The 12875-nt window shown below is 43.5% G+C and overlaps 1 non-coding gene and 1 pseudogene across 1 annotated transcript; both read left to right on the top strand.

The window, feature by feature from the left end:
- The first annotated feature begins 7546 nt into the window (after nucleotides 1-7546).
- Nucleotides 7547-8318, top strand: LOC136130835 (thioredoxin-dependent peroxide reductase, mitochondrial pseudogene; annotated as a pseudogene).
- A 475-nt stretch (nucleotides 8319-8793) lies between these two features.
- Nucleotides 8794-8866, top strand: TRNAA-CGC (transfer RNA alanine (anticodon CGC)). The gene has a single exon. It is a non-coding gene; the product is annotated as a tRNA-Ala (tRNA).
- Nucleotides 8867-12875: the final 4009 nt, after the last annotated feature.

Raw genomic sequence — 12875 nt, 5'->3', positions numbered from 1 at the left:
AGGGGACACAGGTTCGAGCCCTGGTCCAGGAAGATCCCACATGCCGTGGAGCAGCTAAGCCTGTGCGCCACAACTACTGAGCCTGCGCTCTAGAGACCTCGAGCCACAACTGTTGAGTCCGCGAGCCACAACTACTGGAGCCTGCGTGCCTAGAGCCCATGCTCTGCAACAAGAGAAGCCATCGCAATGAGAAGCCCGTGCATCGCAACAAAGAGTAGCGCCCGCTCGCCGCAACTAGAGAAAGCCCGCACACAGCAACAAAGAACCAACGCAGCCAAAAATAAATAAATAAGTTAATTAAAGAAAAAGAAAAGAAGAATGGCCTTTCTGAGAAGGCCTAGAAGACCTCAGGATGTAACCGAGCAGGACCCTGTGGGCCTTCTTGGGACAGACCCCGCCCACATAGCCTCTGTTTTATAGCTCCTCTCCAAAGTACCTAGATGATAGTATCTGATGCACATTTCCTGAGTTGTTTCATAGATGCTAGAACCACCACCAAGTGGAAGAAATTAACTGCTTGATGGCCATGAGCACATAGCCTACTGGTGCCTAAGGATTGATAATGTTAACCCCTGTGACACGGGCCTGTTACCTCACCATTCAGAAAATTGTGCACGAGCCGATCACATACACTGGGACTCCCCCTCCCTCACCTGGCCTTTAAAATTGCTTTGCTGAAACCCATGGGAAGTTTGAGTGTTTTAAGCACCAGCTGCCCTGGGCTACTCTCTTGCAGCCCTGCAATAAACACTGCATTTTCCTTCACCACAACCCGGTGTCGTGTCATTAGATTGGCTTTACTGTGCATGGGCAAGCAGATCCAAGTTTGGTTCAGTATCAAGGTGTTAGTTAAGAGTTCCACACAAAAGAAAAGAATATAAGTGAAAGCCACAAGAAGGAGGGAGTTAGGTGGGAGAAGGAACTGAAACAGGAGGGAAGGAGGCAGGGCACAACCTTTAAAAGAAAGATGTAGCCATAGGACATTACAAAAACTGGTTAGAACCAACCAGGTCCAAGATGGCAGAAGTTTCGACTTCCAGTGGACCTTGAGCCTCATTATACGCTCATTGTAATATATTAGCATGCTAAATGACACACCCAACAGCGCCATGACAGTTCTGAGGCTAACCATAAAAGGCCAAAAAGTGGGCAGTGGCCCAATTCCTGGAAATCCCCACCCTTTCCCCCCCGAAATAGTTGGAATAATCCTCCCACTCATTAGCCTATGAAATTACCCAGTCCATAAAAACTAACCACCCCCATATTTCAGGGCCTCTTGCCTTCCACACTCTGTCTGTGGAGTGTGTTTCTCTCTAGATAAGTCCACTTCTTACCTATTACTTTGTCTCTCACTGAATTCTTCCTGCCATGAGACATCAAGAACCTGAGCTTCATTAAGTCCTGAGACCAGGTGTGTGATCTCAATTAAAAACCCGTGGGTTCAAGTCCCAATCTGGGTTGCACGGTTTCAGAGCTGGCCCTGTGACCCAAGTGTGGCTGGAGCTCAATAGCAAAGGTCATGACAGACCTTGCTGGGCTTGCTACAGAACACAAGTTCACGTACCCAATGCATGGTGAGGCCAAACACACCAAAATGTTGGAGTTTGGAGCAAAGAAAGGTTTATTGCAGGGCCAAGCAAGGAGAACAGGTGGCCAGAACTTCCTGATGGTTTGGGGGAGAAATTTTTATAGGCAAAATTTGGGGTGAGGCTACAGGGTGTGACTTTCTTCTGATTGGTTGGTGGTGAGGTAACAGGGCGGTGCCATCCTCCACCTGGGTGGGGGCCTTAGTTCCTGCAGAAGAGCTCAAAGGTATTATTATTTTTTAAATTAATTAATTTATTTTTTGCTGCATTTGGGTCTTCGTTTCCGTGCACGGGCTTTCTCTAGTTGTAGCGAGCGGGGGCTACTCTTTGTTGCGGTGCGCAGGCTTCTCATTGCGGTGGCTTCTCTCGTTGCGGAGCACGGGCTCTAGGACTGCAGGCTTCAGTAGTTGTGGCTTGTGGGCTCTAGAGCACAGGCCCAGTAGTTGTGGCGCACGGGCTTAGTTGCTCCATGGCACGTGGGATCTTCCCGGACCAGGGATCGAACCCGTGTCTGTGTCCCCTGCAGGCGGATTCTTAACCACTGCGCCATCAGGGAAGCCTCAAAGGTATTATTATGTATATTCGCTGGGGAGGAACCAGGACCCTGCTCCAAGGTTGCACTATTGTTTCTTCACTGCTCTCCCTTTTTTCTGCATTCCCTCCCTTCCCTGATTATCAACTGTTTGAACCTGCCCTTTGGAACTCAGGGAAGTTTGTGAATGAAGCCTGTTTTCTACAAATAAGAAACTGGGGACACAGAAAGGATTTGTACCAGGGAGGGCCCCACAGGGTCCTGCTTGGTTTCAGGCTTTGCTTCTGGTCTAGGGTGATGAGTAACCATTTTATCCTAAGGGCGATAGGAAAAGCCGGAGGCTTCTCTTTACATTTGAAAAGGCTTACTATGACTGCTCTTGAAAGATGGCTGGATGAGAGAGTGTGGAATCAGGAAGACGATTTACGAGGCTACTGTACTAGTTCCAGGGAGTGATGATAATAGTTTGGGCCAGAGAGGTGTCACAGAAGATGGAAAGAAGTAGATGGAATCAAGACTGAGAAATAAAACATGGCCTGACATATCAGGAAACGAAGGATGTCACAGTCATCACCAATTGCAGCCCTCCAGTGGTGAGCTGGTGAGCCCTGAGGGAACTCAGGAAGGAAACAAAGAATACCTGCCAGCTAGCAGCCCTCAGACTGCAGCCACTCCCCACGGTGAACCTGAGGAAACTCAGGATGTGAAAACACAGGATACAGGCCCCAGATAGCTGAGGTGCATATCAAAGGAATGATTTCGGTGAGCTCAGACTCTTGCATCTTCCCAGACACAGAAAAGCGCTAAATTCCTTGAGATGTATAGTTTTCTTTTATTAACAGGAATCTTTTTTTTTTTTTCCTGCTGAAACCGTGCACCTCAGATTTGGACTTGAACCCCCATACCGGGACTCGAACCCAGTCTAAACGCAGACTGGGACTTGAACCCCCGGTCTTTTAATTAGAATCACTCACCTGGGGTCTGGACTTACTGAAGCTCAGGTTCTTTGTGTCTCAGCGCAGAAGGAATTCAGCGAGAGACAAAGTGATAGGCAAGATGTAGGTTTATTAATACAGGATGCTTGTAAGAGATGCAAGCAGGCAGGCGAGGGAGCTCTGCCCTGAGGATTAAGTGGGGTACAATTTTATAGTCAAAGGAAAGAGGGAGGGGAAAAGACCACCTTCTTGGAGTAGACAGGAGGCTTACATCCCTAGTTCCTCCTTCGTATCAGGCAAGAGAGTGACCCTATGAGGTCAAACTAGGAATATCATAGCGTTTATTCAAATCAGTAGAAGGGTGGTGACATTTTTCTTCCACCTAATGCCCTGGGACATATCTCGTGCTTTTGTTTATGGCTTTATAGTTAAGCAAGCCTGTTTCCTTCCCCGATGTTCCAATAGCTTTCTTGAGGGATCTTTAACTTACAATGGTCTTGCAAAGTTTCCTAGGTTTCCCTATCTATAGTCCCCTACTGGGACTTCTACAGCTACCTGTATAACTATCCTATTCTATCCCTGTCACTACTACTTGCCCTTTGTTGCAAAACTCCAGTATGTCCTAGTTCCCACCCTACCTCCTCAGACCACTTTTCTCGGGGTTACTTGAGATGCTGCCTCCCGGGATTGAAGTCCTTAGTATGTCCACGGAATAAAACATAACTCTCAACTTTTAGGTTGTGAATATGTTTCTTAGTCGCCAAGATATATTTGGAGTGGGATGGATCACGTTGGTGATAGATTCAATAGGAGCTATTGGGGGAAAATGTCATTGAGGGAGAAAAAAACGGCTAGATGATGCAAGGTTTCTGGTTTGAACATCTGAATGGTGATATGGGGAGCACTGAAGAAAAGCAGAGTTAGAGGAAAAGATATGGAATTTGTATATTTTAATTTTGAGATCTCAGTTATATAAATTGAGGAGGAGGTGAACTATATAAGCCTTGGACTGAGAAAAGTGTTCTTGGTTAGAAATAGAAATTTGAGACTCATTGAAATATGCAATGAACTGGAGCTGGCTTGAACAGGCTTGTGAGAGCTGTTTGTTAATTTTTCATGAATTCTGTGAGCCGGTTATTAAATGCAGCCATTAAAAAAAAATAAAATCGGGGACTTCCCTGGTGGCACAGTGGGTAAAGAATCCGCCTGCTAATGCAGGGGACACAGGTTCTATCCCTGGTCTGGGAAGATCCCACATGCCGCGGAGCAACTAAGCCCATGCCTCACAATGACTGAGCCCTCGTGCCACAACTAGTGAAGCCCCTGCGCCTAGAGCCTGTGCTCCGCAACAAGAGAAGCCACTGCAATGAGAAGCCCGCGCACCGCAACGAAGAGTAGCCCCGGTTCGCTGCAACTAGAGAAAGCCCGCACACAGCAAAGAAGACCCAACGTAGCCAAAAATAAATAAATACATTTTTAAAAAAATAATTAAAAAATTAAATTGTACAAATATAATTTAAATAAATTATATTAAAAACAAAAGTTTAAAAGTACTCAAAACTCATCACTTTCTAATTATTTTACTACCTTTTTGTATTAGTTTGCTAGGACTGCCATAACAAAAATGCTAAACTAGTTTAAGCAACAGAAATTTATTCTGTTCTGGAGGCAATCCAAGAGCAAGGTGTCAACAGGTTTGGTTTTGACAGAGGCCTCTGTCTTTCGCTTGAAGGTGGCTGCCTTCGTCTGTGCCCTCACACCATATTTTTATCTGTGTGCGTGCACCTCTGTGTCCGAATTTCGTCTTTTTTTTTTTTTTGACCACGCCTCTCGGCCCACAGGATCTTAGCTCCTCAACCAGGGACTGAACCCGGGCCCTTAGCAGTGAAAGCATGGAGTTCCAACCACTGGACCTCCAGGGCATTCCTAAATTTCCTCTTCTTATACTGACACCAGTCAGCTTGGATTTGGGCCCACACTAGTGGCCTCATTTTAACTTAATTATTTCTTTTAAGGTCCTATCCCCAGTACAGGTACATTCTGAGGTACTGGGGGTTAGGGCTTCAACTTATGAACCTGGGGGGTACACAATTCAGCCCTTAACAAAACTGAAATTATTGGGTTGGCCAAAAATTCATTCGGGTTTTTCTGGCCAACCCAATATTTATCTCTATTGTATCTGTATGGTGGAAACATGACATTGTGAGTTGCCAGCTTGCAATCAGCCGTGATGGGAATTTACAACAGAAAAATCAGTATATGCTAAAAAGGAGGGCCTTTTGCTCTCTCTGGAGAGCCTGCTGTTAAACATCTACCCGCATATCACTGCTATCGATGTTATTTCGTTTTTAGAGTATAATTTGAATGTGACAAATGCACGCACACACATGGGCACACACACACACTCCTTTTGTTGACGTGCTGCAAATTATGGCTGATAGAGATACAAAGAAAGGCTTCCTAGGGAATTCCCTGGCGATCCAGTGGTTAGGACTCAGTGGTTTTACTGCCAAGGGCCCAGGTTCGATCCCTGGTCTGGAAACTAAGATCCCACAAGCTGCACGGTGAGAGCCAAAAAAAAAAAGTCTTCTGAGTATCTATCACTGATTTTGCAAGGACAGGTATATCGAGATGCTTTCCACTGAGTCGCAGAAACTCTGACCAAATGGTGTTAAAGGACATCTTATAAGGATCATCTCATTTATCATCTCACATTAAACTGAACCCAAGGGTAGTGGAGTATGCTGGAAAAGAAGGTTCCTTGCTCTGCCCGAGATAGGAGATAGATGGGCCCCTGGGCTGGACAGCTGGGGTTTGTCAAGTGGAGTAAAACTGAAGCTTTGTTCTCACCCAGACACTCCAAGGACAAAGCTAGTGGCAGAAGCTCAGCTCTGCTAAAGTAAAGAGATAAGGCACTCACTCCTGAGGTCAAGGAAGACTTCCCTGTCTGCACATGTGCAGGAAGGTTCCTTGGGGGCCCCCACCCCGTAATAAGTGTGGACATGCACCCACAGGCCTCTGTGGTGGCATCCACCTTAGCAAAAATTTGCACACGCATGTTGGGGGCGCATATATGCTGGGGAGTGTCCTGGGACCAGTCAAGTGTGAAAAAAGAAAGGAGATAATTGGCCCAATGTAAACAAAGACCCGGAAGGACTGTCCTATATAAGTGATTTAAATCACCTCTTTACGGTGCTCCTCATTCAGGACTCCCACACTCCTCTCTGGGTGTGTATTTCTGCCTAGCTTCTGACTTAAATAAACAAACTCCTCCCATACATTGTGCTATGTCTCTAATAATAAACTTTGTACCTGTTTTTACAGTTTTTGTCTCCTTGAAACATTCGTGCTTTCAACAGGGGAAAGAGCAGGGGCCACTTTGCTTCTGGCCTCTAGCCCCTAGTGGTCTAGTGGTTAGGATTCCTGGTTTTCATCCAGGCTACTCAGGTTCAATTCCTGGGCTGGGAACTAAGATCTCTCTTCAGGATCGCTGCCCGCTGTCAGCGAGATTATTATGACCTCGGATCTCGACCTCCGAGATCATTATGAGAAAGCAGCAGGAAGAAGCTCTCTCTGGCTGAATGTGAATGGTTTCACCTGGGTCTCAGATTGCTCTCTGCATCCATCACATGACAACGGGAAGACTCAGCCATAGGGGAAGGCAGTACAGTACGGCAGACTGCAGTCCTGGAGGACATGGCGGAGCGGAAGGACCAGCCAACCTTGAAGCTCAGCTCTAGCTCCCTGTTTCCAGTGGTCTAATGGACATCTCCATGTCCATGGTAGTGGATGTCCCACTACCATTTCAACCTCAGTAAGTCCCAAAGAAATCGATCATCTGCCAAAGCTTCAAGACCAAACCTTTCTGTTCCTTTCCTTGCCAGTACTATTTCCCCAGGAACACTAGATTCAGGCAAACCTTGGGTATAGTCCTCTTCTCCATACGTTATGTCCATCCAGTTGCTGAGTCCTGTTGAACTTTCCTCTCCACCCCCGCTCCTTACCCCAGATTCTTCCACCGTCAATGAATCATTATACATCCATATATATATATATATATATATATATATATATATATATATTCATATATATGTAGTTACTCTACATTTTCTATTTTAAGAATTTAGCATCTTAAAATGTATTGAATTCCTCTACTTCTCTATCCAATAGACAGACTATTCTATTACTAGAATAGAATAATAAGATAGCAGGATAAATTATATACATAGAAAAATCAATAGTTATGACAGTGTGGTACTAGAGCAGAAATAGCTATATATATTATATATAGGTCAATGGAAAATAATAGTCCAGGGTTTTTATATGTATATATATATATATATATATATATATAAAATGGCATTTCAAATCAGTAGGTAAGGGTGGGATTAATCATTTCTTTAAGGCAACACTCTATAAACAAAGTGAAAAGACAAACTAGGAAAACATTTTCAGTATTTATAAAAGACAAAAAGTTAATGTAGACCCTGAAGATGGCGGCCGTGGTGGGAAGGTTGCTCCGGACTTCGCTTGTCCGACAAGTGAGTGCCATTCCTTGGGGCATTTCTGCCTCCGCAGCCCTTAGGCCTGCTGCTTCTCGAAGAACGTGCTTGACAAATGCACTGTGGTCTGGCTCTGCTCAAGCAAAATTCGCCTTTAGCACCAGTTCCTCATGCCATGCCCCTGCCGTCACCCAGCATGCGCCCTATTTTAAGGGTACAGCTGTTGTCAATGGAGAGTTCAAAGAAATAAGCCTTGATGACTTTAAGGGGAAATATTTAGTGCTCTTCTTCTATCCTTTGGATTTCACCTTTGTGTGTCCTACAGAAATTATTGCTTTCAGTGACAAAGCCAATGAACTCCACGATGTGAACTGTGAAGTCGTTGCAGTGTCAGTGGATTCCCACTTCACCCACCTGGCCTGGATAAACACCAAGGAAGAATGGCGGTTTGGGCCACATGCAAATCACGCTCTTGTCAGATTTGACTAAACACATTTCCCGAGACTATGGTGTGCTGTTAGAAGGTCCCGGCCTCGCACTACTAGGTCTCTTCATAATTGACCCCAACGGAGTCATCAAGCATTTGAGTGTCAATGATCTCCCAGTGGGCCGAAGAGTGGAAGAGACCCTCCGCTTGGTGAAGGCATTCCAATTTTTACAAACCCATGGAGAAGTCTGCCCCGCCAACTGGACACCAGATTCTCCTACAATCAAGCCCCATCCGACTGCTTCCAAAGAATATTTTGAGAAGGTAGATCAGTAGACCATCCCAGGTGCACCTGCAGCTTCCCACACCAGAAAAAAACAACAGCTGGAACTCACTTTTAGCATTTCAAAGATTATTATTTATAGAAGGCAAAAAAACAATTATGCTTGTATGCGTAAATATTACTCTAAATGTTTTGTTTTTGTAACATTGGCCAAGGCTTTTAAAATGTGGTTAGTTACTAACGTGAGGAGTCCTTTATTAGCAGTGTATGGACAGATGGCTAGTTGCTATAGAATGTGCAGTTCCCCTATTTCTTGGATATGTCTTCAAAGGGAAAAGGAAACAACTCTTCTTTATCAGCCTTACTTGAACCTTTGTGTACACTAGAGTAGTGTGACAGGCATCAAAACTTCTGATCAAGGGTCCTGAAATTTTCTTCTTGAGTTTCTTTGTATTAAACTGATTTTTCTTTTAAGATCATAGTTTTAAGTTGTTAGCATCAATGGTCTAATTTAACACTTGCAGGACTTCCCTGGTGGTCCAGTGGTTAAGACTCTGTGCTCGCAATGCAGGGGACGTGGGTTCGATCCCTGGTCAGGGAACTAAGATCCCACATCCCATGCAGTGCGGCCAGGAAAAAAAAAACCCAAAAAACACTTGCAATGAATGTGTACGTGATTGAAGCAGATGTGAATCATGTTTTTTAAAAAACCACCTACAGTGGCCAAGTGACTTAACTGACCATGCATGTCCCCCAGTCCTGAGATTTATACTTTATATAATTATTTTACTTATTTTGTTAGCTGACTTAGTGCCTACATACATTTCTAATATTTATTGGGCATAATTATAAAGGATAATTATTGAATCCAGGGATTGCATTTTGAATTTTATTTCCTGAAGTGTTCAATGTAAAAAAATAAACATTTTAAAATACAAAAAAAAAAAAAAGTTAATGTATATGTGTGGTGGTTTTCATACATGCCCACCAGGAATTCCCTGGCGGTCCAGTGGTTAGTACTCCACGTTTCCACTGCCAGGGGCCTGGGTTTGATCCCTGGTCGGGCAACGAAGTTTCCGCAGGCTGCGCTTCGTGCGGCCAAAAAAAAAACCAAACAAACCAAAACAAACAACGAAAAAACCCACGCCCACGAATTCTTTGATACTCTTCTCTTCAAGAGGTGGAGCCTATTTTCCCTCTACTTAAGTGTGGGCTGCACTTAGTGACTAGCTGCTAAAAATAGAATAAAGTGGAAGTGATCTGTGTGACTAAAAGGCACAGTGGCTTCCACCGTGGTCTCCTTCTCTCCTGGGGGAAGCCAGCTGCCTAATTGTGAGGACACTCAAGCAGTCCTGTGGAGAAGCCCAAATGGCAGGGAACAGTCCTGCTAACAGCCATGTCACTGAACCATCTCCAGGCCCAGTCAGTCCATCAGATAACTGTAGCCCAAGCTAAGATACTTTTAGATTCCTGATTTACAGAAACTGAGATAATAAATGTTTTAAGCTACTAAGTTTTGAGATAATTTGTTATAATCAACTAAGAATTGCATTTGGCTACAACATAGATCCCCCAAACCCAGAGGCTTAACCAGTTTTTCTCTTTATATAAAATAAGTCTGGAGACAGGCAGTTCAGCGGTGATATGATAGCTTCATGATATTTTCTGTATCATAGGCGGCTTTCTACTTATGTTCCGGCATTTTAGCATGTGGCTCATATTCTCTGGGGTATCTCACAGCCCCATGTGGTTGCTGGAACTCCTGCCATCACACTTCTACTTTACAGAGGAAGTAAGAGAAAGGGGAGGAGGAAAAAGGGACATTCTAGAAGTTTCACTAACTGACGTATCAGCAGTGCATGGAAGTTGAGAAATATATATATATTTTAAAGCTGGGCACAGTGTTGCCCCAATAATATAAAAGTTCTGTTAGCTCAAGAATGAGAAGACAAAAAAATTCAATTAAAAAGTAAGCAAAGAGTTTAAACAGACAGTTCCTCAAAGAAGGTATACAAATGGCCAATGAAAACAAAAGAGAGGCTTAACATCTTTAGCCATCGGGGAAATGCAAATCAAAACCACAGTGAAGGGCTTCCCTGGTGGCGCAGTGGTTGAGAGTCCGCCTGCCGATGCAGGCGACATGGGTTCGTGCCCCGGTCCGGGAAGATCCCACATGCTCCGGAGCGGATGGGCCCGTGAGCCATGGCTGCTGAGCCTGCGCATCCGGAGCCTGTGCTCCGCAACGGGAGAGGCCCCAACAGTGAGAGGCCCGCGTACCGCAAAAAAAAAAAAAAAAAAACAAACCACAGTGAAATACCGCTTCATATCCACGAGGACAGCTATAATCAAAAACAGGTAATAGCAAATGTTGGCCAGGATATGGAGAAATTAGAGCCCTCAGACACTGCCGGTGGAAATGTGATGTGGGGCAGCCCTTTGGAACACAGTTTGGTAGCTTCTCAAAGGATAAATATAGAGCTACCATACGACCCACTTACAATTCCACTTGTAAGGAAAAAATTGCCAATAAACTAGTTGAAATATATGAGGTCTGGTTCTATTTGTAACATTTTATTTCAGGCTCCTAGCAAAGTGCCTGGTACCTAGTAAGCACTCAATATTCATAGTTGAATAAAGGAATATGTTGAAACTGTAAATATTTTAGAATGGAATCTCCACATGGCAAAGAATCATATCCTCCTTTGGAATCCATTCATTACTGTATAGAATTCAATATCTTGATACTAAAAGTATTATTTTTTTATCGATACTATTCGGGTATATAACCGAGGGAGATGGGAATATTCGGCCACACAAAAATTTGTACATGAACAAATTCATAGTAGCATTATTCGTAATAGCCAAAAACTGGAAAGAACCAAATGTCTCTCAACTGACGAATGAAGAAATAAAATGTGGTATAAGCCATACGATGGAATACTGTTCAGCAATCAGGAGGGATGAGGTACTGTTACATGCTACAACACAGATGAACTTTGAAAACATAATGCTAAGTGAAAGAAGCCAGACGCAGAGGACCGCATGTTGTATAACTTCATTTATATAAACTGTTTAAAGACAGTTCTGTTAGTGAGAAAGACGGGAAGAATGAATATCAGGTAAGAAACTGGCCGTTTCCACCACAGTTAGTATTCAGATCATATAAAGCTCCTACGAATCAATTTTAAAAATTCATGACTTAGCAGGAACATGAAAAAGGACATGAAAAGACATTTTGTAAAATAAATACAAATACATAGACATATTAAAAAAAAACCTCACCAACAATCAAAAAGGCAAATTAGGGCTTCCCTGGTGGCGCAGTGGTTGAGAGTCCGCCTGCCGATGCAGGGGACACGGGTTCGTGCCCCGGTACGGGAAGATCCCACGTGCCGCGGAGCGGCTGGGCCCGTGAGCCATGGCCGCTGAGCCTGTGCGTCCGGAGCCTGTGCTCCGCAACGGGCGAAGCCACAGCGGTGAGAGGTCTGTGTACCGCAAAAAAAAAAAAAAAAAAAAAAAAAAAAAAAGGCAAATTAAAATAATTTTGTGGTTATTTGATAATGGCTATTATTAAAAAGACAAGAAAAACAAATGTTGGTGAGGATGTGGAGAAAAGGGAATCCTCACGCACTGTTGGTGGGAATGTAAATTTGTGCAGCCACTATGGAGAACAGTATGGAGATTCCTCAAAAAAATTAAAAAGAGAACTACCATATGATTCAGCAATTCCACTTCTAGGTATTTATCTGAAGAAAACGAAAGTACTAATTCAAACGATATGTGCACCCTTGTGTTCATTGCAACACTATTTACAATAGCTAGATATGGAAGTAAACTAAGTGTCCATCCATAGATGAATGGATAAAGAAGGTGTGTGTGGGGGGGTGGTGGGGGTGGGTGGTGGAATATTACTTGGCCATAAAAAAGAACGAAACCTTCCATTTGCGGCAACATGGATGGACTTAGAGGATATTACGTTAAGTAAAATAAGTCAGACAGAGAAAAACAATACCACATGATTTCAATTTTATGTGGAATCTAAAAACCAAAAAAATGAAGAAACAAAACAGAAGCTGACTCATAGATACAGAGAAAAAACTGGTGGTTGCCAGAGGGGCAGGGGATGGAGGGATGGATAAAACAGATGAAGGGGATTGAGAGGTACAAACTTCCAGCTATAAAATAAATCATGAGGATATAATGTACACATAGGGAATATAGTCAATATTGTACAACTTTGTATGCTGACAGATGGTAACTCGTCTTATTGGAGTCATCATTTCATAATGCATAAAAACATCAAATCACTATGTTGTATACCTGAAACTAATATAATATTGCATGTTAATTATAACTTTAAAAACGCCATAATAAACTAACCTCCCTGAAAAAAATAATATCGACATATCTATTTTTCAATCTATTAAGACTGGTAAAGATAAGTACATACACTTTGAACCAGAAACTGCACCTCCTAAGAATGGATTCCACAGAGCCATGTTACTCAAAATGCGGTCCATGGACCAGCAGCATTGGTGTCACTTTAAGGGGTCGGAATCTACATTTTAATGAGCTCCTCAGGCAATTCCTATGCACAATAAAATTTGAGA

The sequence above is a fragment of the Phocoena phocoena genome, chromosome 11 (genome assembly GCF_963924675.1).
Source record: "Phocoena phocoena chromosome 11, mPhoPho1.1, whole genome shotgun sequence".
Lineage (NCBI taxonomy): Eukaryota > Metazoa > Chordata > Mammalia > Artiodactyla > Phocoenidae > Phocoena > Phocoena phocoena.
Note: the sequence above shows the minus strand (reverse complement) of the source record. Positions and strands in the feature narration are given on the sequence as shown.